Genomic DNA, 24386 nt, shown 5'->3' on the forward strand with positions numbered 1-24386 from the left:
AAATGTGCTTTCACCGAAAAGCTATTTTAAAATCGGACATAGCGAGTGCATATAGGAGTTCTGTATCTATAATTCTTAAAATAATTGTTATGTTTTTTGTGAACGTTTATCGTGAGTAATTTAATAAATTCACCGGAAGTGTTCGGTGGGAATGCTAGTCACATGCTAGTCACCTGCTAATGTAAAAAGCTGGTTTTTGATAGAAATATGAACTTGATTGAACAGACATGCATGTATTGTATAACATAATGTCTTAAGATTGTCATCTCATGAAGATTATCAAAGGTTAGTGCTGCATTTAGCTGTGGTTTGGGTTTATGTGACATTATATGCTAGCTTGAAAAATGGGTGTCTGATTATTTATGGCTGGGTACTCTGCTGACATAATCTAATGTTTTGCTTTCGTTGTAAAGCCTTTTTGAAATCAGACAGTGTGGTTAGATTAACGAGAGTCTTTAAAATGGTGTAAAATAGTCATATGTTTGAGAAATTGAAGTAATAGCATTTCTAAGGTATTTGAATAACGCGCCACGGGATTCAACTGGCTGTTGAGTAGGTGGGACGCAAGCGTCCCACTGGCCCAGAGAGGTTAAAAAAACTCAATGTGCAACCGGAGTCATTCTCGTGTTGGGTGGTTGGGAAAATGTAAGTGTAGCCTACAAGCCCAGAGAGGTTAACCAAGAGCGCAGTTCAAGAAGAAGAAAATATTTACCAAGTAGACAAAAAAAAGTAACACAATAAGAATAACAATAACGGGGCTATATACAGGAGGCACCAGTACCGAGTCAGTGTGTGGGGGTACAGGCTAGTTGAGGTAATCTGTATATGTAGGTGGGGGCGAAGTGACTATGCAGTCACTATGAAGTGACTGTGTGGCACGCCTTTTCCTGTAGTCCACGATCAGCTTCTTTGTCTTGCTCACATTGAGGGAGAGGTTGTTGTCCTGGCACCACTCCGCCAGTTCTCTGACCTCCTCCCTACAGGACATATCATCGTTGTTGTTGATCAGGCCTACCACTGTTGTGTCGGCAGCAAACTTAACCTGTTTGGGATAGGGGGCAGTATTGAGAATTTTGGAAAAAATATGTGCCCATTTTTAACTGCCTCCTACACCAACTCAGAAGCTAGAATATGCATATTATTGTTCAGGTTTGGATAGAAAACACCCTAAAGTTTCTAAAACTGTTTGAATGGTGTCTGTGAGTATAACAGAACTCCTATGGCAGGCAAAAACCTGACAAGGTTTCATGCAGGAAGTGGCCTGTCTGACAAAGAGTCGTGCGTCTTGCATCTGTTTATTGAAGAGTAAGGATCTTAGCTGTAACGTGACAATTCCTAGGGCTCCAATAGGCTCTCAGAACCCGGGAAAAACCTGAACGATGACGAGGCGGCCTCTGGCTGAAACAGATTATCGCCTTTGGTAAGTGGCGGATCAGAGGACCTTTGAATGAGGCGCGTGCACAATTCGCTCCTGAGGAGAAATTTAATTTGGCTGTTTAGGCTCATTGCATATTCCCGGTCGGAATATTATCGCTTTTCTACGAGATAAATGGCATAAAAATTGGTTTTAAACAGCGGTTGACATGCTTCGAAGTACGGTAATGGAATATTTAGACATTTTTTGTCACGCCAATGCGCCATGCGCAGTGTGGAGTGCGCAGTGTGGAGTGCGCAGTGTGGAGACATTTTTTGTCACGCCAATGCGCCATGCGCAGTGTGGAGTGTGATTGAGTTTGCGTCATCTGCGGATCTGTTGGGGCGGTATGCGAACTGGAGTGGGTCTAGGGGGCCCAGGAGGATGCTGTGGATGTGAGCCATGGGCGGTAATCATTTAGGCAGGTTACCTTCGCTTCCTTGGGCACAGGGACTATGGTGGTCTGCTTGAAACATGTAGGTATTACAGACTCGGTCAGGGAGAGGTTGAAAATGTCAGTGACGACACTTGACAGTTGGTCCGCGAATGCTTTGAGCACTCATCCTGGTAATTCGTCTGGCCCAGCGGCTTTGTGAATGTTGACCTGTTTAAAGGTTTTGTTCACATTGGCTACTGAGAGCATTATCACACAGTCATCCAGAACAGCTGGTGCCCTGGTGCATGCTTCAGTGTTGCTTGCCTCGAAGAGATCAAAAAAGGCATTTAGCTCGTCTGGTAGGCTAGCATCACTGTGCAGCTCGCGTCTGGGTTTCCCTTTGTAGTCCATAATAGTTTTCAAGCCCTGCCACATCTGACGAGCGTCAGAGCCGGTGTAGTAGGATTCAATCTTAATCCTGTATTGACGCGTTGCTTGTTTGATGGTTCATCTGAGGGCATAATAGGATTTTTTATAAGCATCCGTATTAGTCTCCCCTTCCTTGAAAGCGGCAGCTCTAGCCTTTAGCTCGAAGCGGATGTTGACTGTAATCCATGGCTTCTGGTTGGGATATATACATACAGTCACTGTGGGGACGACGTCATCGATACACTTATTGATGAAGCCGATGACTGAGGTTGTGTATTCCTCAATGCCATTGGATGAATCCCGGAACATGCGCGTAATGATGGTGACAGGTGCGTGTAAAGACACGTAGCCTGGTAAAAATTCTAAATATTCCATTACCGTACTTCGAAGCATGTCAACCGCTGTTTAAAATCAATTTTTATGCCATTTTTCTCGTAAAAAAGCGATAATATTCCGACCGGGAGTGGTTGTTTTCGTTCAAAGAGAGAGAAAGTAAACATGGTGTCAGCTCGGGCACGCGCGCCCCAGTCTCATTGTCCTCAGAGCGACCACTTACAAAATGCGCTAATGTTTTTCAGCCAGGGCCTGCAAAGCCACCATTCAGCTTTCTGGCGCCTTCTGAGAGCCTATGGGAGCGTTAGAAAATGTCACGTCATGCCAGAGATCCCCTGTTTTGGTTAGAGATGATCAAGAAGGCCATGAAATGGTCAGAGAGAGCGCTTCTTGTTTGGAATCTTCTCAGGTTTTGGCCTGCCAAATGAGTTCTGTTATACTCACAGACACCATTCAAACAGTTTTAGAAACTTTAGGGTGTTTTCCATCCAAATCAATCATATTCTAGTTACTGGGCAGGAGTAGTAACCAGATTAAATCGGGTACGTTTTTTATCCGGCCGTGCAAATACTGCCCCCTATCCCCAACAGGTTAAACATCTCTGTAGAGACCTGAAAATAGCTGTGCAGCGACGCACCCTATCCAACGTGACAGAGCTTTGAGAGGATCTGCAGAGGAGAATGGGAGAACTCCCCAAATACAGGTGTGCCAGCTTGTAGCATCATATCCAAGAAGACTCGAGGCTGTAATCGCTGCCAAAGGTGCTTCAAGAATGTACTGAGTAAAGGGTCTGAATACTTATGTAAATGTATAATTTCAGTTTTTAACTTTTAATAGATTTGCAAAAATGTATAAAAAACTGTATTTGCTTTGTCATTATGGGGGATTGTGTTTAGCTTGATGAGAAAAAAGAACAATTGAATCAGTTTTAGAATAATGCTTTCACGTAACAAAATGTGAATAAAGTCAAGGGGTCTAAATACATTCCGAACGCACTGTACTGTATATACAGTACCTGTCAAACATTTTAGAGTGTGCAAAGGGTGGCTACTTTGAAGAATCTCAAACACAACTTTTTGGGTTACTGCATGATTCCATTTGTGTAATTTCATAGTTTTGATGTCTTCACTATTGTTCTAAACCCTTGAATGAGTAGGTGCGTCTAAACTTTGGACTGGTACTGTACAAACAATTTATGCCATTTAGCAGACGCTTTAATCGAAAGCCATTTATAGGCATCATGCATACATTTTTTACCACAGCATCCTTAGGCTTAAAAATACCGTTTAGTTCCTCCCATATCCCTAACCTGTACCCATAGGGATGGATAACAGGGAAGAACACTAAAGGGGCGGTTTGAATGAAGCAGTAAAATTCCTACAACCAATAATAGGAAGGGTTGATAATTCAACAGAAATGCATTGTTTCCATGCTAAGCAGTCCATGACATTTGTTATTCTACTCATTACGCAATAAAACTGTCAAACACAGTCTAATGTAAATCTGCAGTGTTCTCGGTCCATTAATTTTAATGCGCTAATCACAAAATACAAAGGGGTCTGAGGATGTTCTAGCTCATGGAACAATACATTTAGCTGAGAATTGATGGCTGCTTTGCACTGTGATACTGTGAAAGCAAGTATGTGTGTCTTTGTGCAAACAAAAGAAGAAAGAAAAAACACACTAGGTTCCTGGAAATGATCCAGGATTTGTTTCCCCTCACTGCGAAATTGTAAATCACCTTCACATTTGAGAAAACCTCTGTGCTTTATTCTGTCAGATTTGGGCTTTGGCGGAATAACCTGGGCCTCCTTTTTTACTGAGTTTCCTCAGGTTATACTGATATCATGTTGCAACCCATTACCGGTAAAGCTGAGCCCAGGGGTGGGGAATGGGCATCCGTCCTGCCATCCATCTCACCATGGCCCCTGGCCCCCCCACTGCCACGCAGAAAAACACTCACAAATAAGGATTGTATAGAGGCATGGCCACGCCCGAGGTAGGGTCAGTATAACCTGACACAGGAGAGGAGTTGGGGGGGCTCTCCTCTGGAGGATTTTAGTCCATTACTGTCCAGTATGAGAGTTCCATCTCCACAGTCCAGCCCAGAAGACAGTGATCAAGACAGCTTAGATAGAGCCGTTTAACTACAACTCAGGAATGTAACACTGGGAGCGGAATATCGGCGACAAATGCACTGCATCAAAAATACCTTGAAGTCCTTAATATCTGTTGTTAAAAAACATGACAATTTACAGTGAGAACAACAAGCTGGTTAATTAGCCTCTAGTGCCTCCAGGCGTTAGATAAATTACTGTTGTAAAACATGGTTGTAGCAGTTTAAACAGTGTCCTTTGCTAAAGTGTTCCCAATATATCTTGAATGGATTTAAGGCAGGTTCCTAATTTCTTCTACTCAATCAGGACTAAGTTGGAATAATGCCAGTGTAAAAAATTACTCTGGTTTTAAACCTCATTTATCTCCTTGCAGAAAACCCAGGAGGGGAGCTGGTTCACACTGCACCAGTAGTAATCCTTCATATTCAGGACCAAACATCCTCACTAATCAGAACTTGGGACTTCTCACCTAGATCCATACTATAACCTTATATCTACTGAAACTAGTTTCTTTCTAAGCTGCCTAGACAGGTTGCATAAATTCCTAAGAGCAACATCTACATCTACTACTCTCGTCTTTGACTAAAAGCTCTCTTCATCTTATTGCCTGTAAATGTTGTTGATCTACAGGTAACTGCCAAAATAAAGGAAACACCGACATAAAGTGTCTCAATAGGGAATTGGGCCACCATGAACCAGAACATCTTCAATGCACCTTGGCGTAGATTCTACAAGTGTCTGGAACTCTATCGGAGTGATGCGAGACCATTCTTCCATGAGAAATTCCATAATTTGGTGATTTGTTGATGGTGGTGGAAAACCCTGTCTCAGGCACCTCTCCAGAATCACCCATAATTGTTTCATTGGGTTGAGATCTAGTGACTGAGATGGCCATGGCATATGGTTAACATCATTTTCACACCATTCAGTGACCATTCGTGCCCTGTGGATTGGGGCATTGTCATCTTATGGGGCATAGACATGGTAGCCAAAATAACTCGAAGCATGATGGGATGTTAATCACGTCCATCTGTGTGGAAGCAACTGTTTTCAATATACTTTGTATCCCTCGTTAACGCAAGGGTTTCCATTATTTGGACAGTTGCCTGTAGCTAGGACCCCACCATAATTGCCTATAGGGTGTTCTATGTAACAAAGACACATAACCAGAGACAATCAGCACTTAAGAAAATATCTAAATGATGAGAGAGTTGCCTAGTTGGAGCAAGCCAATTAGAATGGGTGATGCACACCATACACGAGACTGCAAGATGTCCTGCTGGGATCAACGGCAAGTATTAGCTTTCTGTGTGAACAGATCCAGCCACAAGGCACACAAGGCACACAATCTGCTCCTCAAAATGGAGGATGGAGAGGCAGATAGGCCCACTGTTCTCAAATCAGTTAGAAAGGATGGACAAGGAAAAATAATATGTATAAGCAATTTGGATGGTACAACCAGTGTAGTGTACAATAACAAAAAGAAATGTAAAGTCTTCATAGCATTTAAATAGCAATTAGAATGGTTTATGTACTCTAACCCACATCCTAAACCCAATGAGAGCCTTACAATTATGCACACCTCTATGCCCATATACCATTGTCAACTCATTATTTATAAATGTGTTGGTCCTGAGATATGGGCACACTCTGAGCTGTTTTTTCCCCACTCTGTCAAAAAGGAGCAATAACTGCCACGGCTCGGCCTGTATGCAGGGCCATACATCACGCACCCTGAAATCCCAAAATAATTATATCTGTCACCGAATGGATGTGGAAAAACGCAGCAAATTAGAAGCTTGGAAGAAAGCATTTCGCTAAAGGTTAATATGTTTTTGGATCTGGACGCCTGAGGGTCCGGCCGCATTAATGAGGTTGAGAAGGTTCCAGAAGCGGATGGCATTTGCCATGAATTCTAATGGCAGATGAAAACAGTCCAGTACTGAGAGGGAGAGGGACGAGAAGTCCATTACAAAGCCCACTGCACATTGATAGTTTAGGATAGAACAGTCAGTCCACTCAGATGAAGTAAGGGAGGCAAGTCTATTCAATGATAGAGAGACTGTGGGAGCCCATCTTACTTACTGACAGCGTGGTAGAGGAAAGAGTTCTGTGACATAGTGACAGATGTTATAGGGGAGAGTCTAGAGACTGAGAAACTCCCCAAACTATTCTGTGGGTTCAGCTTTGAGAGAATGAGTTGACTGAAAGAGAGAGAGAGAGATCTGCCTGTCTCTTCCCACACATCAAATAGTTCCCTCTGTGATAACGGATAATGGTTAGAGAGAGGGCAAAATAGTCTAAATGACATTAATCCCATAGAGACCCAAGCCTGCGGGTTAATGGCCTTTCTCTCTAGTAAGAGGGTTGCGTCATCCCAGACAAAAGTCATGTCCAGTAGAAGGGAGAGGCCACGACAACAAGGTCGCTTTCCTCTATTGCTGCTCCTATTAACACTTCCCTTCCTCGTTAGTCATGACACAAAATATACTGCATGTCTCTCTGAAACCCCAGTCTATTCCTTCTCTAACAATGGCCCTTTTTATATCTATCAAGCAGAGAGAGAGAGAGAGAGAGAGAGAGCTGTACACCACCCTCTTAAAAGAACATCCAACAACTTACACACATACAATAGGGCACGCACACACACACACACACACACACACACACAAATGCATGAACGCACACACGGTATAACACACACTCGCACGCAGACACGCACACACATAGCACACAAAATAAATAGACCTAAGATGCTGTCCATCTCTCTCAGAAGTACTTTATCAGCACAGCTACCGTTTTGAAGAGAACAGCAGTGTGTAGTATGTAACCTTTGTGTGCGCTCTGATGCACGTCACAGAAGTCCACTTCATCTTACAAGGGCATGATTTCCTAATAGCACATAATAGCAGAGTGCCAGGGTTGTAATTCACATCTGTCGTGACATGATTGCTATCGCTCCATCACTTGCCTGCAATACGTTCATTGATATTGTTGCATACCATCTACATTATAAGATCTTTCTCATGTATTATATTCTAAGACATGCAGTTCACCTCTACAATACCACACTTCACAGGTGTAATATAATTTATTAACAAAGCGTTATCAAATGTGAAAAAAGGTATTTGTCTAAGCTGTGCCCAGAACATTTTCCATATAATTCAGATTGGGGTGCTACAGGCAGTGAGTCAAGAATCGGTCTCTCAGGTATCTGTGAGCTTTCTCCTACAGTAGATGGGATGGGAGCAATGCTGATATTATAGGCTAGGTATGGCAGGTTCTCCTTTAGCTCAGTCAAAAAGCTAGAGATTTACTTCACCTTGGGCAGAGCTGTCTTCACACCTGCTTCAACAGCTGAGATCACACCACAATTAGCCCACAGCTACCTTGACCTGACTCTAGAACTGGGTCAGCAATATCTTGCTTGTGATTATGCATGAAAAAATATAGTGGGAAACATGAGACAACAGCAAAGCACAGTCCTAAGTGAGGTACTGTATATCCTTGAGTTGAGACACATCCCAACATATGCTTTTGGTAAAAGATTGAGGTACTTCAGACTAAACTGGGGCCTTGACTCCTATTCTCAGTGTCCTCCACTAAGTGTGCCTGTATGCAGAGCTGTCAAAGCGGATGTCAATGTTTACAACTTCAATGAGAGGATGAAGTGGAACTATCCTTCTGGTCACAAAAAGAGAGAAAAAAAACACCATGAGAGTGAGTTGCGAGAACAGCAATCAGGTAAACTTGTGTTCTCTCTTCTCCAAGTTTGATGTCAGCAAATAACAGTAACGTTAAGATGATGTGCTAACTTGCAGTGCATCTCTCTCTAGTCTGTCTGTCTTGCTAACCTAGCTGGGCAGTGCATCTATGGGTCTGTCTATGTTTTGCTTGCTTGCCAGCCACTTCCAGGGCTGTGTTCTGTGACTTTGTGCCTGACAAAAGTGAGAGTGAAATACAACTATTTATGAAGTTTGATAAACGCTAACGGGCAACGGTGTTTATAAACTGCAGCTCGGGAAAGATAACTGCGTTGCGCGTGAACATGCGTTCATATGCGCATGCATGAAATGATTCACGCACTTTCCAGCAGCAACCTCTATGGGGACCTGTCCAGACAATATATGGGCGTGATGGCACTCCTCATAGACGCACATCATTTTAAAACAAGACAAAAATTATCTAGCATCAGATACAAGCAGCTCAGACCCTAATAGAACAGTTGCTGCTCCACAAAATGACCCAGCAGACTGGCCCCCAGTCTAAACAGACTTTATGAGGACTGAGTAGGTGCGCAGAGGTCCATTCAAACCAGGACTGGATTTTTCTTACCCTAAAGACAAGTCTAGAAGAGTTTTTCATTCAGGCTTATTACAGAGACAGCTGTCAAATGGGGAAAATATTAACAGGAGCTGGCTTTCATACTCAACAAAAACAACACAGTGTATTGTTTTTGCTGTAAGCTCTTTTCTACAAAAGACTACAAAATAATAAAGGAAGGCGTGAATGACTGGTCAAATATGAACGCCATTCTGAAACACCATGAGGGTAGTCCTGAACATACAAACAATATGATTAAGTGGAGAGAACTTGATCTGCACCTAAGTTGGGGACAGACTCTTGACCAGATACAAATTACAATTTTGGAGGCTGAAAGAAAGAGATGGCGGGATGTCCTTACACGTTTAGTAAGTATCTCTAGCTGAAAGAAACCTAGCATTCAGGGGTCCATCAGACAAACTCTTCCAAACAGATAATGGAAACTTCCTAAAAAAAGGTGAAATTACTGGCAAAATTTGACCCCGTTATGGAAAATCATCTCAGAAAAATTAAAGATGGAGAGACACATGCTCATTACTTTAGGAAGTGCACACAGAATGAACTGATACAGATTGTGAGTGACAAGATTCTGGAAGCAAAGTGACTCAAGTAAGAGACTCAAAGTAATTCTCCATTATCTTGGACTGTACACCTGACATTAGTCACCAGGAGCAAATGTCCATTATTCTGAGAAGCGTGGATTTAAAGGGAAAGCCAGAGATCAAGGAGCACTTCCTCGGCTTTGTGAATGTTGAGGTTACAACAGGCTTGAATCTGTCCACTGTCATTTTAGATAAGCTGAACGAGCTGAAGATTCCATTTGAAGATGGCAGAGGGCAAGCTTATGATAATGGGCCAACATGAAGGGCAAGCACCAAGGAGTACAAGCCAGACTGCTAAAAAAAAATCCCAGAGTCGTGTTCGTCCCATGTGGCGCACATACTGTCTTGTCATTGCAGATGCTGCCAAATCTTTAAAAAATGCAGTTGGGTTTTTTGGGCATGTGCAAAAGCTCTTCACCTTCTTTTCAGCTGGCACACAATGATGGAGTGTTTTGAAGAAACACATGAACATTACTGTGAAGTCATGGAGTGACACAAGATGGGAGAGTAGGCTCCAAAGTGTTCATTCAATCAGGTATCAGGCTTCTGAGGTTCAGGAGGCATTACTGGAAGCCAGACAGACGATCAACGATCCTGTGACCAAAGTGGAGGCACAAGCACTTGCAGAGGAAGTTGGGTCCTACCGCTTCTTGATTTGCTGTGTCGTATGGTGTGAGATACTGACAATGACAAACAAGGTGAACAAGCTCCTCCAATCTGCCTCAATGCAGTTGGATATTGCAGTGAATTTAATGCAAAGGAGCTTGGATTCTGGAAACTGGATTCTCTGAGGCCCAGACAAAAACCAAAAGCATTTGTGAAGAAATTAATGTGGAGGCTGATCTGAAAGTGAAGAGACTGAGGAACAGCAATAGGGACTTCAGCTATGAGGCTCCTGATGAACCAGTGACTGATGCACTGAAAAACCTTGAAGTCAACTACTTCAACATTGTGGTCGACTCTGCTGTTACATCCATGGATGAGAGATTTGAAACACTCAACCAGGTAAAAACCAAATATAGAACGCTGCTGAACGTCATCACTGCCTCTCAGATGTCCAGTGAATCTTTAAAGGCTCACTGCATGGAAGTTGAAAACACTCTAACCTTCAGAGATGACTGTGATTTCAGTGGAATGGATCTGTCACACAAGATTCAGAATTTACCTGATCTGGCATCAGATAGGATGACTGCCTTTGAGCTGCTTTCCTTTCTCTGTGAGAAAAACCTGGAGGAACTCTACCCTAAGCTTTGGATAGCCCTAAGAATTGCAGTCACCCTACCAGTAACAGTAGCATCGGCAGAAAGGAGCTTTTCAAAATGAAAGGTCATCAAAATCTACCTGAGGTCTTCCTTGTCACATGAACGTTTGAGTAGTCTGGCCATCATGAGCATTAATCATGACGTGGGGAAACACATGTCCTATGATGACATCATTGACGATTTTGCCTCAAGAAAGTGCAGAAGACTAATATTTTGATGGTAAGAATTTAATTCAAACATTCTAATGTTTACACACTTAGTAACATTTAAGATTGCATGGCAGAAGTGCATTTGTGTAAATGACTGCTTAACTATGTGACATACTTTCTCAATTTCTTCCAGACATTCCAGAAAGACTGGTGCCCATGTTGATGCTGAAAATGCCCGGGCTGTAGAGAGAACCAAAGTTAATCACACAGCTGTATATGTTTCATTTGACTATTTTGAGACATACTGTATAGCTGCAGCCATAGCCTATAGGCTTATGTTTACATTGTATAGCCAAAGTTAGTCACATAGCTGTATAGGTTTTATTTTACTATTTTAAGACATATAGCTGCAGCCATAGCTTATAGGCTTATGTTTACACTGTATAGACAAAGCTAATTGTATAATATGGTGATGACTGGACTAATTACCAGGCAGCAGAGCCAAAGCTCAGTGTTATATTTCATTTATTTTCTACATTTTATATTTTCTACAATGTCTTATATGTTAATGTTAATATTCACTTATCTTAAGATTCTATAGAAAATATTATATTCAATAAATATTGTTTGTTTATACCTCATTCTGTTCTGTATAGGTCTACTTATTGTTAGACCGACAGACGGAGCAAACTGTTTTAAAGGAGGGAGGATTGTAGTGGGAGCACTGGGGTGTCAATGGCAAATGGTTTACATGGCTCACGGGTCAGGTAGGACGGACCCTTAGCAGAATTTTGCTTAGGGCCCTAGGGAGGTCAGGACTGGCTCTGCCTGTATGTCCGTTCCTAGGCTAGAGAAATAGAGAGGCATCAGTCACGCTTGACAGGTGGCGGACAGGCCTATGACAGCTTCATCACTGACATGTTCATCTCAGCGTAAACCAAACACATCGGAGCGGAAGCTGCCACCTTTGGCTTATAAAGGGGGCTTCCTTCCGCAGTGGCCAGCCCCGCGTTTCTCACTGCACTAGCCACCAAACAGCTGAGCATGCTTCTTCCTATCCTATCCTACAACAACAAACATCCACTATTCATCACCCTCAATCTAAACACCTTCTGGTGGGTCTCCCGAAGCAGGGACAATGTAAATGTATTGAGTCGGCTGTGGCAAAGATGATGAAGGGATGGTGTACAGTCTAGATGGATGACTCGGCCTCGCCTCTCAGTGGCTGTGTGGAGTCACTCTCCCATAACCCCCGTCTAAGCTCTGCCATGGAGCAGAGACCCACAGGGCTGAGGCCTGTCACAACCAGACAGTGGTGTAAAGTACTTAAGTAAAAATACTTTAAAGTACTACTTACGTAGTTTTTTGGGGGGTACTCATTACATTTTGAATGCTTAACTGGACGGGGAAATGGTCCAATTCACACACTTCAAGAGAACATCCCTGGTCATCCCTACTGCCTCTGATCTGACGGACTCACTAAACACAAATGCTTCGTTTGTAAATTATGTCTCAGTGTTGGAGTGTGCCCCTGGCTATCCTAAAAGTAATAAATGGTTTGCTTAATATAAGGAATGTGAAATGATTTTTACTTTTACTTTTGATACTGAAGTATATTTTAGCAATTCAGTTTACTTTTGACACTTAGGTATATTTAAAACCAACTACTTTTTGACTTTTACTCAAGTAGTATTTTACTGGGTGACTTGTACTTTTAATTGAGTCATATTCTATTGAGGTATCTTTACTTTTACTCAAGTATGACAATTGGGTACCTTTTCCACCACTGCACACAGTGTCTCTCTGAGACATTTGCCACCGTATATAAGCATGGAGGGTACAGAAAGGGAGAGAGTATGGGGTAAGAATGACGAAAAGAGAGAGATGGGAGTGAAAGGTGAAGAGGTAGACAGAGAAAGAAAGAAACAGAGAGAGAGGTTGAAAGAGTGCTGACCGAGGATGGGAAGCGTTGATAGCCTGAAGTTGCACTCTGTAAGAGTACCCTGGCAAGCACACTGAGCGGGTTGTTCCATGTCATGACAGGAGAGAAAAGCAGTGTAACAGACTGCCCCAAAGGCAGGGCCCTCAGTCAGTCCAACTGTGTAGCAGAGCACTGCACTTATTAAGCATTTGGTGAGTTTGTGTCTCTTTGTGATACTGTGGGGGTTCCATTAAGGTTGCATTGCCCTTCTGTGAAATTTTACAACAGCCATTTCAATGACAACACCAAGAGAGTAGGATGCGTGTGTCTATGGGGCCCAGACTGATCGCTGACATACCAACCGTTTAACCTACTTTTGAATCAGCTCAACACACAGATATCAAAATGTCTTACAGTAATAACCATTGAGAAATAATACGCACTTATCAACCCAGTTTGCTCATCAGGACAGTCTTAATGGGTTTTGGCTGACAGAGACAGCTCTCTATGCCAATAAGAAAGGGTGATGTGGGGTAGAGAGAAAGGAAAGGAGCCCTGTGCGAGAAAACCAGGCCCCCACCGCATGCACAGCTCAAATGGATCTTAAATGCTAAAAATAACAGCAGCAAAACGCTCTGCACTCATAATCAGAGCCTACGCATGAACACAGGGCTTTGCTAAACTGCTGAGAGGCAAAAGGCCAAAGACACAAGACGGCCCTTCACTTCCTCAGGTGACTCACATAATGTATATGAACACACACCCAAATGTGTGTATGCACCTACAAGCACTGGCTCACACACACACAAGTATGCTTACACACTGGCACACACAGATTCAATTAATAGAATATATTTATCTTCAAGAAAACAGCAATTTAATCTGCATGATTAGTTAGTGTAAATTAGTTAGTGTAAATAATTGGCAGCAAACACATTTAACACATTTAACGATGACTCTCAATAGCTCAAGGTATGTTATTGCACATTGAAAACATGTGGTGTCCAGGGAAGATTATGATGATAGGGAAACAAGGAGGATGGGAATACAGAATTAAAATATGAGACAACACAGCGTGAAATGGGGAAACAGAAGGGTGAGAGAGCCATCCTCCAGAAGACTGCCACGTCAGCACAAATACGCTGCTACTGTGGCAAGAAAAAGTTTGTGAACCCTTGGGAATTACCTGGATTTCTGCATAAATTGCTCATCAAATTTGATCTGATCTTCATCTAAGTCACAACAATAGACAAATATGGTGTGCTTAAACTAATAACACGTACATTATTGTATATTTTTGGTCTATATTGAATACATGATTTAAACATTCACAGTGTAGGTTGGAAAAGGTATGTGAACCCCTTGGCTAATGAACCCCTAGAAGTCAGGAGTCAGCTAACCTTGAGTCCAACCAATGAGACGAGATTGGAGATGTTGGTTAGAGCTGACTTGCTATATAAAAAACACTCACAAAATTTGAGTTTGCTATTCACAAGATGCATTGCCTGATGTGAACCATGCCCCGAACAAAAGAGATCTCAGAAGACCTAAGATTAAGAATTGTTGACTTGCATAAAGCTGCAAAGGGTTACAAAAGTATCTCTAAAAGCCTTGATGTTCATCAGTCCACGGAAAGACAAATTGTCTATAAATGAGCACAGCGCAGAATGCTCAATGAGGTTCTGTGGACATAAGAAACTACAGTTGAGTTGTTTGGAAGGAACTCACAACACAATGTGTGGAGAAAAAAAGGCACAGCACACCAACATCAAAATCTCATCCCAACTGTAAAGTATGGTGGAGGGAGCATCATGGTTATGGGGCTGCTTTGCTGCCTCAGGGCCTGGACAGGTTACCATCATCGACAGAGAAATGAATTCCCAAGTTTATCAAGACATTTTGCAGGAGAATGTAAGGCTATCTGTTCACCAATTGAAGCTCAACAGAAGTTGGGTGATGCAACAGGACAACAACACAATACACAGAAGTAAATCAACAATAGAAGAAAATCCGCCTTCTGGATTGGCCCAGTCAGAGTCCTGACCTCAACTCGATTGAGATGCTGTGGCATGACCTCAAGACAGCAGTTCACACCAGACATCCCAAGAATATTGCTGAACTGAAACATTTTTGTAAAGAGGAATGGTCCAAAATTCCTCCTGACCGTTGTGCAGGTCTGATCCACAACTACAGAAAACATTTGGTTGAGGTTATTGCTGCCAAAGGAGGGTCAACCAGTTATTAAATCCAAGGGTTCACATACTTTTTCCACTCTGCACTGTGAATGTTTACACGGTGTGTTCATTAAAGACATGAACACATATCATTGTTTGTGTGTTATTAGTTTAAGCAGACTGTGTTTGTCTATTGTTGTGACCTAGATGAAGAGCAGATCAAATTTTATGACCAATTTAAGCAGAAATCCAGGTATTTCCAAAGGGTTCACATACTTTTTCTTGCCATTGTAATTAGTGATCATTCAAATGTGCACACTTACTCTCTCGTGCACCATGCCAAAACATTCCATGCACACTCCTAGACACGCACACCAACACTCTATGGGAAATTGAAAACAAAGTAGAGCAAGCTCAGCACTAAAGCAATTACTCCAGTCAGGTAATATTTTACTCAGTGGTGGAATCAAATGAAACAGAATTGAATCATAAATGGACCTTTTAGGGACATACTGAATCAATGCAGAGCATAGATGAACTTGCCTTTGACTTGAATCAATGAAATAATGTTTTAAGATAAATAATGATGGCTGCAGCCCTATTCTTTATTGAGCCGCATAGTTATCAGCCAGGATGGACAGAACATTCTACTGTGCCATGTTTTGCCTTGATGAGCTCTACCGAGATTTGTGTATTCCTGTTGGGGTGTATTTTGGGGTAAAGTCTGGTCGCCCCCCAAGAGGATCTTCCTCCTCCTCAGTAGGCTATTTCTCTGGTCTGAGCTTGGCCAGTGTCCCATGACAGACAGGCCAGGCTGCTAGTTGTTTAAGGCCCACATTTATAACGCTGCCTGCTTGGATTCTCAAAGCCGTTACAGAGTAATAGGCTACAAACCACAGCACCAGCTACTGACCGTGGCTAGAATCAAAACACTTTGACATTTGTTTGCTCACTGATGTTAAATAGTTTGCAGCCAACTTAGAAGAGGATATAGAAAGGTGTAGGAATTGTAAAAGTGAAGGTGAGGTATAGTTTAAATCAATTTGCATGAATGCATATTGAACATATTCGAGAACATACAGTATTTAAGTCATGTATATGCTACATTTCTAGGAATATTGATAGGCCTAGTAGAACATCTGTACATTAAGTTCCCTGGATGTCTTGTTCATTCATAAGAATGATTGAATTGCAGGACGAGGAAAACGTCAGATAACAAAATATCTGCAAAATAACACATAACGGATATGTTATACTGCCAATAATGATCCAGTGCAAGGGATATTTTTGAGTGCAGCTTTGACATTTACTGATATTGAAGACACAGTTCCTAAGGAAAGCCTCCATTCTCCACATTCTGATGAACCTATACAATCTCTTTAAGAGCCTGATAGAGGTATTTAAGCTAGGAAGATGGGCTGCTCAAACAAATCACAATAAGTACTGCACCAGAAAAAGCAGCATTTTATTAGTCATAATGCCTACGATAGATAATAGGGCACTACCTCATAATTATCACCCTCACTTCTGTGTAGGCAATGGGACATGTTTTAATGGCGATCAGCATTTGAGTTCAAACAGTGCTTCTGATGTCCAAGAAAAATACAAGGTAGACTACAGTATGGTTGCTCCAGAAATTAACATTCCAGGAATGTTAGACAAATCACGAGGCTGGGGCATTGCATCATTTCTGCAATGTCTGTATACTGTCATCAGTAAGGACTAACACTTCTTTGTTGTCCCTGTTCGGAGTAAAGTGGCAATCCATCTCTGGAGGACAAGTGGAGCTGGGGTCTGCAATCCAAAACATATTAACTGATCTCACATCTCGTAGCCATAGACATGCGGGGAACCTCATCTAATCAGGCCTGCTTAAAACGGAATTCATTATCAAAAGCCCCTCTGATAAAAAGGATACATCTCTAGCATTCAGCCGCTTTGTAGTCCATCATCTTTGGGAGCAATGGGATTACTAGACGTGTTACTGGGCAGAGGAAGGTCGTTTCTCTGTTCAGTTAAGGCTACCCTGGGTTGCCCTGCTTTAAAGAAGCAATGGAGCATCTCCTGGTGAAACATCTTTAGAAAACACCTTGTCAACTCTCAGACAATTGAAATGTTACACTGTGTCATATTGTCTTGCTTATATCCATATCTCTTCTATCCGATTTATAAACCATAAGCCATTTTTCAGTCTTTATTTTGTTGTTGTCATAGGGCCTCGTCAATTATTCAAATTTTCCTCTACTTATTGAACATGTTTCCTTTTCTGCACATTCATATTTAAAGGCTCTTCCCTCCTTAGGACATTTCAGCAGGATAAATCAATGTGACATGAAGCTTTATTGAGACAGCTTCAGAGAGGAATTTAATCTAATGGCACTGCATGAGAGTGTATTTCAGCATGCTGTTAGAGATGCAGGGTGAGAAGTATTCAAATTGATTGAAATGCAAATTCAAATCAGCTTAATGAGAACCCCTGCTTGACTATTCATGATAAATCATTTGATTTGGCCATTGTTACTGTTACAGGGGAACCATTTTCAAGACTTGGTGATTGAGCAAACCTTAACACAATATTTTAATGGAAGCACTCCTTGAGCTAGGCCTATAACCAACTATCAATAACTGATGAAGATCAAATTGTATTTGTCACATGCTTCAACAGCTGTAGACGAACAGTGAAATGCCTACTTATGGGTTATTTTCCAACAATGCAGAGTTTAAGATAAAGATAAAAAATAGAAATAGTGACATGAGCAAAAAATACAAAGTGAATAACGAATAACAATAACAAGTGAAAATAATATGGCTATATACAGGAAGTACCAGTACTGCATCGATGTGCAGGGGTACGAGTTACTTGAGGTACTGTAGCAATGTACATATTGGTAGGGATAAAGTGACTAGGCAACAGGATAGATAATGGACAGTAGCAGCAGCATGTGTGTGTGTGTGTGTGTGTGTGTGTGTGTGTGTGTGTGTGTGTGTGTGTGTGTGTGTGTGTGTGTGTGTGTGTGTGTGTGTGTGTGTGTGTGTGTGTGTGTGTGTGCGTGTTATTTGTGTGTGGGCATATGCAATGTGTGTGCATGTGTGTGTTGGGATGTCAATGTAAGTATGTGTGAGTGTGTGGGAGAGTGCAAAAAGGGAGACAAGTTAAGAATCACATCTTGTTAGTCTAACTAACTGATGAACGAGCTCAATGATAGATGAGACTGCAGCCATGTCTGATCACCCAGCTTTGATTCAGCATGTACTTTGATCTAATTCCCAAATCTCTTAGCATGTTAAAATTCACAGCATGTCATATATTGGAAAGCAGTCTGGGAAGAATCTCAGCATTCTGACTTTGGCAATGACTTTAACCATGCAATACTTCTTTCAACATCTCCATCTTAACATTGCAATACAAGCAATTGCATTGATATTTAATACCAAGGACTAAAATAGTTTAGGTTAAGATTCTAGGAATATACTGAACAATATGATGATTTGACCACCAATCTCCAAAAAAGGGACATGTCCAGGAGATGCCTATAAATCCTCTTTGAGATGGGGGGGCAATCTGATTTTAAGGATGAGCCATTCATCTCAGATTTCACGAGTCTGCGGATCACAACTGAGTCACAACTAGATCACCCCATCCCCACCTTGTCGACACACATTCAAGCCGGCACGCATACACAAGGTACAGTTGAAGTCGGAAGTCTACATACACCTCAGCCAAATACATTTAAACTCAGTTTTTCACAATTCCTGACATTTAATCCTAGTTAAAACTACCTGTCTTAGGTCAGTTAGGATAACCACTTTATTTTAAGAATGTGAAATGTCATAATAATAGTAGAGAGAATGATTTATTTCAGCTTTTATTTCTTTCATCACATTCCCAGTGGGTCAGAAGTTTACATACACTCAATTAGTATTTGGTAGCATTGCCTTTAAATTATTTAACTTGAGTCAAACGTTTTGGGTAGCCTTCCACAAGCTTCCCACAACAAGTTGGGTGAATTTTGGCCCATTCCTCCTGACAAAGCTGGTGTAACTGAGTCAGGTTTGTAGGCCACCTTGCTCGAACATGCTTTTTCAGTTCTGCCCACAAATTTTCAGGGCTTTGTGATGGCCACTCAAAAACCTTGACTTTGTTGTCCTTAAGCCATTTTGCAACAACTTTGGAAGTATGCTTGGGGTCATTGTCCATTTGGAAGAACCATTTGCGACCAAGCTTTAACTTCCTGGCTGATGTCTTGAGATGTTGCTTCAATATATCCACATAATTTTCCTACCTCATGATGCCATCTATTTTGTGAAGTACACCAATCCCTGCTGTAGCAAAGCACCACCACAACATGATGCTGCATCAGACCAGAGGACATTCATCCAAAAAGTACAATCTTTGTCCCAATGTGCAGTTGCAAACCATAGTCTGGCTTTTTTTGTGCCGGTTTTGGAGCAGTGGCTTCTTCCTTGCTGAGCGGCCTTTCAGGTTATGTCGATATAGGACTAGTTTTACTGTGGATATAGATACTTCTGTACCCATTTCCTCCAGCATCTTCACAAGGTCCTTTGCTGTTGTTCTGGGATTGATTTGCACTTTTCGCACCAAAGTACGTTCATCTCTAGGAGACAGAACGTGTCTGCTTCCTGAGCGTTTTCACGGCTGCGTGGTCCCATGGTGTTTATACTTGCGTACTGATGTTTGTACAGATGAACATGGTACCTTCAGGTGTTTGGAAATTGCTCCAAAGGATGAACCAGACTTGTGGAGGTCTACAATTCTTTTTCTGAGGTCATGGCTGATTTCTTTTGACTTTCCCATGATGTCAAGCAAAGAGGCAGTGCGTTTGAAGGTAGGCCTTGAAATACATCCACAGGTACACCTCCAATTGACTCAAATGATGTCAATTAGCCTATCAGCAGCTTCTAAAGCCACAACATACATTTCTGGAATTTTCCAAGCTGTTTAAAGGCACAGTCAAATTAGTGTATGTACATTTCTGACCCACTGGAATCGTGATACAGTGAATTATAAGTGAACTAATCTGTCTGTAAACAATTGTTGGAAAAATTACTTGTGTCATGCACAAAGTAGATGTCCTAACCGACTTGCCAAAACTATAGTTTGTTTACAAGAAATTTGTGGAGTGGTTGCAAAACAAGTTTTAATGACTCCAACCTAAGTGTATGTAAACTTCCGACTTCAACTGTATACTGTTATACACCATTATTAAATCTGACCTAAAATCAAACAGACAACACATCAGTTAATGTCAGTTGATGATAAGGTTAATGTTCACTCTTCCGGTACTGTAGCTGGATCTGTGGTTCAGTATATTGAATTGCCTGAGGCCTCATGAGGAGGAATATGCCCACCAAAAATGGGAATGGGCTCCCCTTCCTCTTAGACTAGAGGCGCGAGAGGATTGAAGAGATCCTAATAAATCTTGTTTATAGCACCCATCAGATCATAAAGGGCTCTGATTCCACTTTGGACTGTCAAATCAATAGAATAAAGAAGCAGTAAATTACATCTGTGAAACATAGGCTAATATGTTTGTGTTTTACTTGAAAAACAACACACACGTTTGATGGTAGTCCTATTGTATACTGCTCAAAAAAATAAAGGGAACACTTAAACAACACATCCTAGATCTGAATGAAAGAAATAATCTTATTAAATACTTTTTTCTTTACACAGTTGAATGTGCTGACAACAAAATTACACAAAAATAATCAATGGAAATCCAATTTATCAACCCATGGAGGTCTGGATTTGGAGTCACAGTCAAAATTAAAGTGGAAAACCACACTACAGGATGATCCAACTTTGATGTAATGTCCTTAAAACAAGTCAAAATGAGGCTCAGTAGTGTGTGTGGCCTCCACGTGCCTGTATGACCTCCCTACAACACCTGGGCATGCTCCTGATGAGGTGGCGGATGGTCTCCTGAGGGATCTCCTCCCAGACCTGGACTAAAGCATCCGCCAACTTCTGGACAGTCTGTGGTGCAACGTGGCATTGGTGGATGGAGCGAGACATGATGTCCCAGATGTGCTCAATTGGATTCAGGTCTGGGGAACGGGCGGGCCAGTCCATAGCATCAATGCCTTCCTCTTGTAGGAACTGCTGACACACTCCAGCCACATGAGGTCTAGCATTGTCTTGCATTAGGAGGAACCCAGGGCCAACCGCACCAGCATATGGTCTCACAAGGGGTCTGAGGATCTCATCTCGGTACCTAATGGCAGTCAGGCTACCTCTGGCGAGCACATGGAGGGCTGTGCGGCCCCCCAAAGAAATGCCACCCCACACCATGACTGACCCACTGCCAAACCGGTCATGCTGGAGGATGTTGCAGGCAGCAGAACGTTCTCCACGGCGTCTCCAGACTCTGTCACGTCTGTCACATGTGCTCAGTGTGAACCTGCTTTCATCTGTGAAGAGCACACGGCGCCAGTGGCGAATTTGCCAATCTTGGTGTTCTCTGGCAAATGCCAAACGTCCTGCACGGTGTTGGGCTGTAAGCACAACCCCCACCTGTGGACGTCGGGCCCTCATACCACCCTCATGGAGTCTGTTTCTGACCATTTGAGCAGACACATGCACATTTGTAGCCTGCTGGAGGTCATTTTGCAGGGCTCTGGCAGTGCTTCTCCTGCTCCTCCTTGCACAAAGGCGGAGGTAGCGGTCCTGCTGCTGGGTTGTTGCCCTCCTACGGCCTCCTCCACGTCTCTTGATGTACTGGCCTGTCTCCTGGTAGCGCTTCCATGCTCTGGACACTACGCTGACAGACACAGCAAACCTTCTTGCCACAACTTGCATTGATGTGCCATCCTGGATGAGCTGCACTACCTGAGCCACTTATGTGGGTTGTAGACTCCGTCTCATGCTACCACTAGAGTGAAAGCACTGCCAGCATTCAAAAGTGACCAAAACATCAGCCAGGAAGCATAGGAACTGAGAAGTGGTCTGTGGTCCCCACCTGCAGAACCACTCCTTTATTGGGGGTGTCTTGCTAATTGCCTATAATTTCCACCTGTTGTCTATTCCATTTGCACAACAGCATGTGAAATGTATTGTCAATCAGTGTTGCTTCCTAAGTGGACAGTTTGATTTCACAGAAGTGTGATTGACTTGGAGTTACATTGTGTTGTTTAAGTGTTCCCTTTATTTTTTTGAGCAGTGTATATTATTGAATCTAATAAGTGACAACGTCTCAATGACGTCTCAATGAACACAGTCTTATACAGTACTAAACACTGTATATCAATATAATCCCAACTACAGGGATGCTTGCAACCGCATCACGGGTGTGACTGATAGGTGTGCAATTCTGTTGAGCTGCTCCTCCAGAGTGATAAGAAATTCATCTGAATTAAAGTTGGCTTGGGTGAAATGCAATCTAGCAGAGTGCAGGCGAATATTGCCAAAGCAGGTCTGCTTGACACCCTGATCCAATATTCAATGCCTAGGACAAAGTAACATCCCTTTCAAACTGCATTACTGCTGAAAGGCCAGCTGAAAATACGCTCTCTCCATGGCAGAGGTCATCCGGCCGACAAGTGGACAAGTAATCCTTAGCAAATATACACTTACACACCTTCTAGTCGAGTCATTAGAAACATGTGTTGTCTTTTTGGGGGTAGAACATCCTTCTAGTACTGGAAAATAACCAGATAAAGACTTGTGTAGGAACTGCACTGACTTTTTTGTTGATAGTATTGATAGTTTTATGTACATTTGCGTTCAGAATGTATTATCTAAAAGTATAAAAGTATTGCGTGGAGTGGAAGTTCTCAGTGTAAGCGCCTTCCGTTTAAATTAATGAATATGTGATAAGATAGGCATTACATTAATTAGGATAATTCAGTATATACAAAAAGCATATCTAAATATTAAGGAAAATATGCACTTTTGAAATTGCGAACAATGTGTGGGAGGATGGAAGATTGGATATAGGACGAAGGGCAAGTGAGATTACAGTTGGCTGCTGCAGCATACTGCAGAAGTTACATTTTCCTTGGGAAAATGACTGGGGCATAACGGTTTTTGGGAGCACTTGCTCGCAAAATGGTATTCTTAAAATGGTTAATTAATAAATTCATGTTTAATAATACAACACCAGCAGTAGACAGGCAAGGGAATTGACCGTTTATTTATTGATAACTTGATGCAGGCTCAGCTTTGTGTAGTTCAAGGATCAAAATAGACAACATGATGGGGAAATTATATCTATCAATGGACTAATGCTTATGATTGCCTTTGAGCACAATGGAATCAATGTAATAAATACCATAACAACTGTGTCTCAATAACATTGGTCAACACTAAGATATACTGGATGACATCTGCTGTCGAATTCTCATCGTACCGCTATATCTACAGCTGTAGCTATGCTGTCTGGGTAATTACTAGGAGTGTATATGTTTGTATGGCAGAAGGAAGAGTGCACATCAGAGAATGAAATTCAACACAAACTCAACACTTTTTGCAAAATGATTTACTCTTGCAGCCGACACTTTGAGATGCTCCAGCATTAACATAAGGCCTGCAGTCATAGGTACAAAGTTGATTGATCACTGCAAGAAAATCCCTCTTGCACAAATCAATAGGCTATGGTGATCCAACGACCGGAGTCAAGGACAGCAGGGTGGATAGAACTTGGAGAGCATATCATTGTTGTTTACCGATTGATCCAGTCTTATTACAGTAAATAGGCTAATCAACTGTGTTATACTGAACATGCATACTGGAGGCCTTGCTCATTGAAAGCTTGGCAAAGGTAAGTCAATCCAGTCCAGCCTTAGTAATTCAACAAAATGTGAATTTATAGTCTTCAAATAGCAATCCCTTTAAATTCAGCTTGTCTACACAACTAAAAACACTTCTCCCTTTTTATTCCTTCAAAACTCATTTGGGTTTGCTCTACTGGAAGCCATTACCAATAAATACTGGCAATCAGACACATGAAAACATACTTCCTGCTTAGAGGCAAAGTTGCAGAATATTACGCCATTCTAGTGCATTCATCATTACACTTGGAATGGTTCTTTGTTTCTCCTGTATTCATTTAGCAGTGGCGCACCGCTGCTGCTAAATTGTTGCCGCCACACGCGGGGGACATTTTGGGAAGGAAAACGCTTTCAGTGTAAACTTAAACGACTAAAATCACACAAAGTTTGTAGAAAAGATAATTGACCACTCTTTTATGCCTGCTACGTTAGGTTAGCTTAATGGCATCATGTGTAGAATTGCAGAAAATGTGCTTAAAAATTGCAGCATTTTCTC

At 42.0% G+C, this 24386-nt stretch overlaps 1 protein-coding gene across 3 annotated transcripts in view; it reads right to left on the minus strand.

Annotated features, from left to right (window-relative positions):
• LOC115153298 (pro-neuregulin-3, membrane-bound isoform) overlaps positions 1-24386 on the minus strand; it is a 553781-nt gene that overhangs the window by 526476 nt on the left and 2919 nt on the right. The gene's annotated exons all lie outside the window — the stretch shown is intronic.

This window comes from Salmo trutta, chromosome 18 (assembly GCF_901001165.1).
Source record: "Salmo trutta chromosome 18, fSalTru1.1, whole genome shotgun sequence".
NCBI classification, from domain to species: Eukaryota; Metazoa; Chordata; class Actinopteri; order Salmoniformes; family Salmonidae; genus Salmo; species Salmo trutta.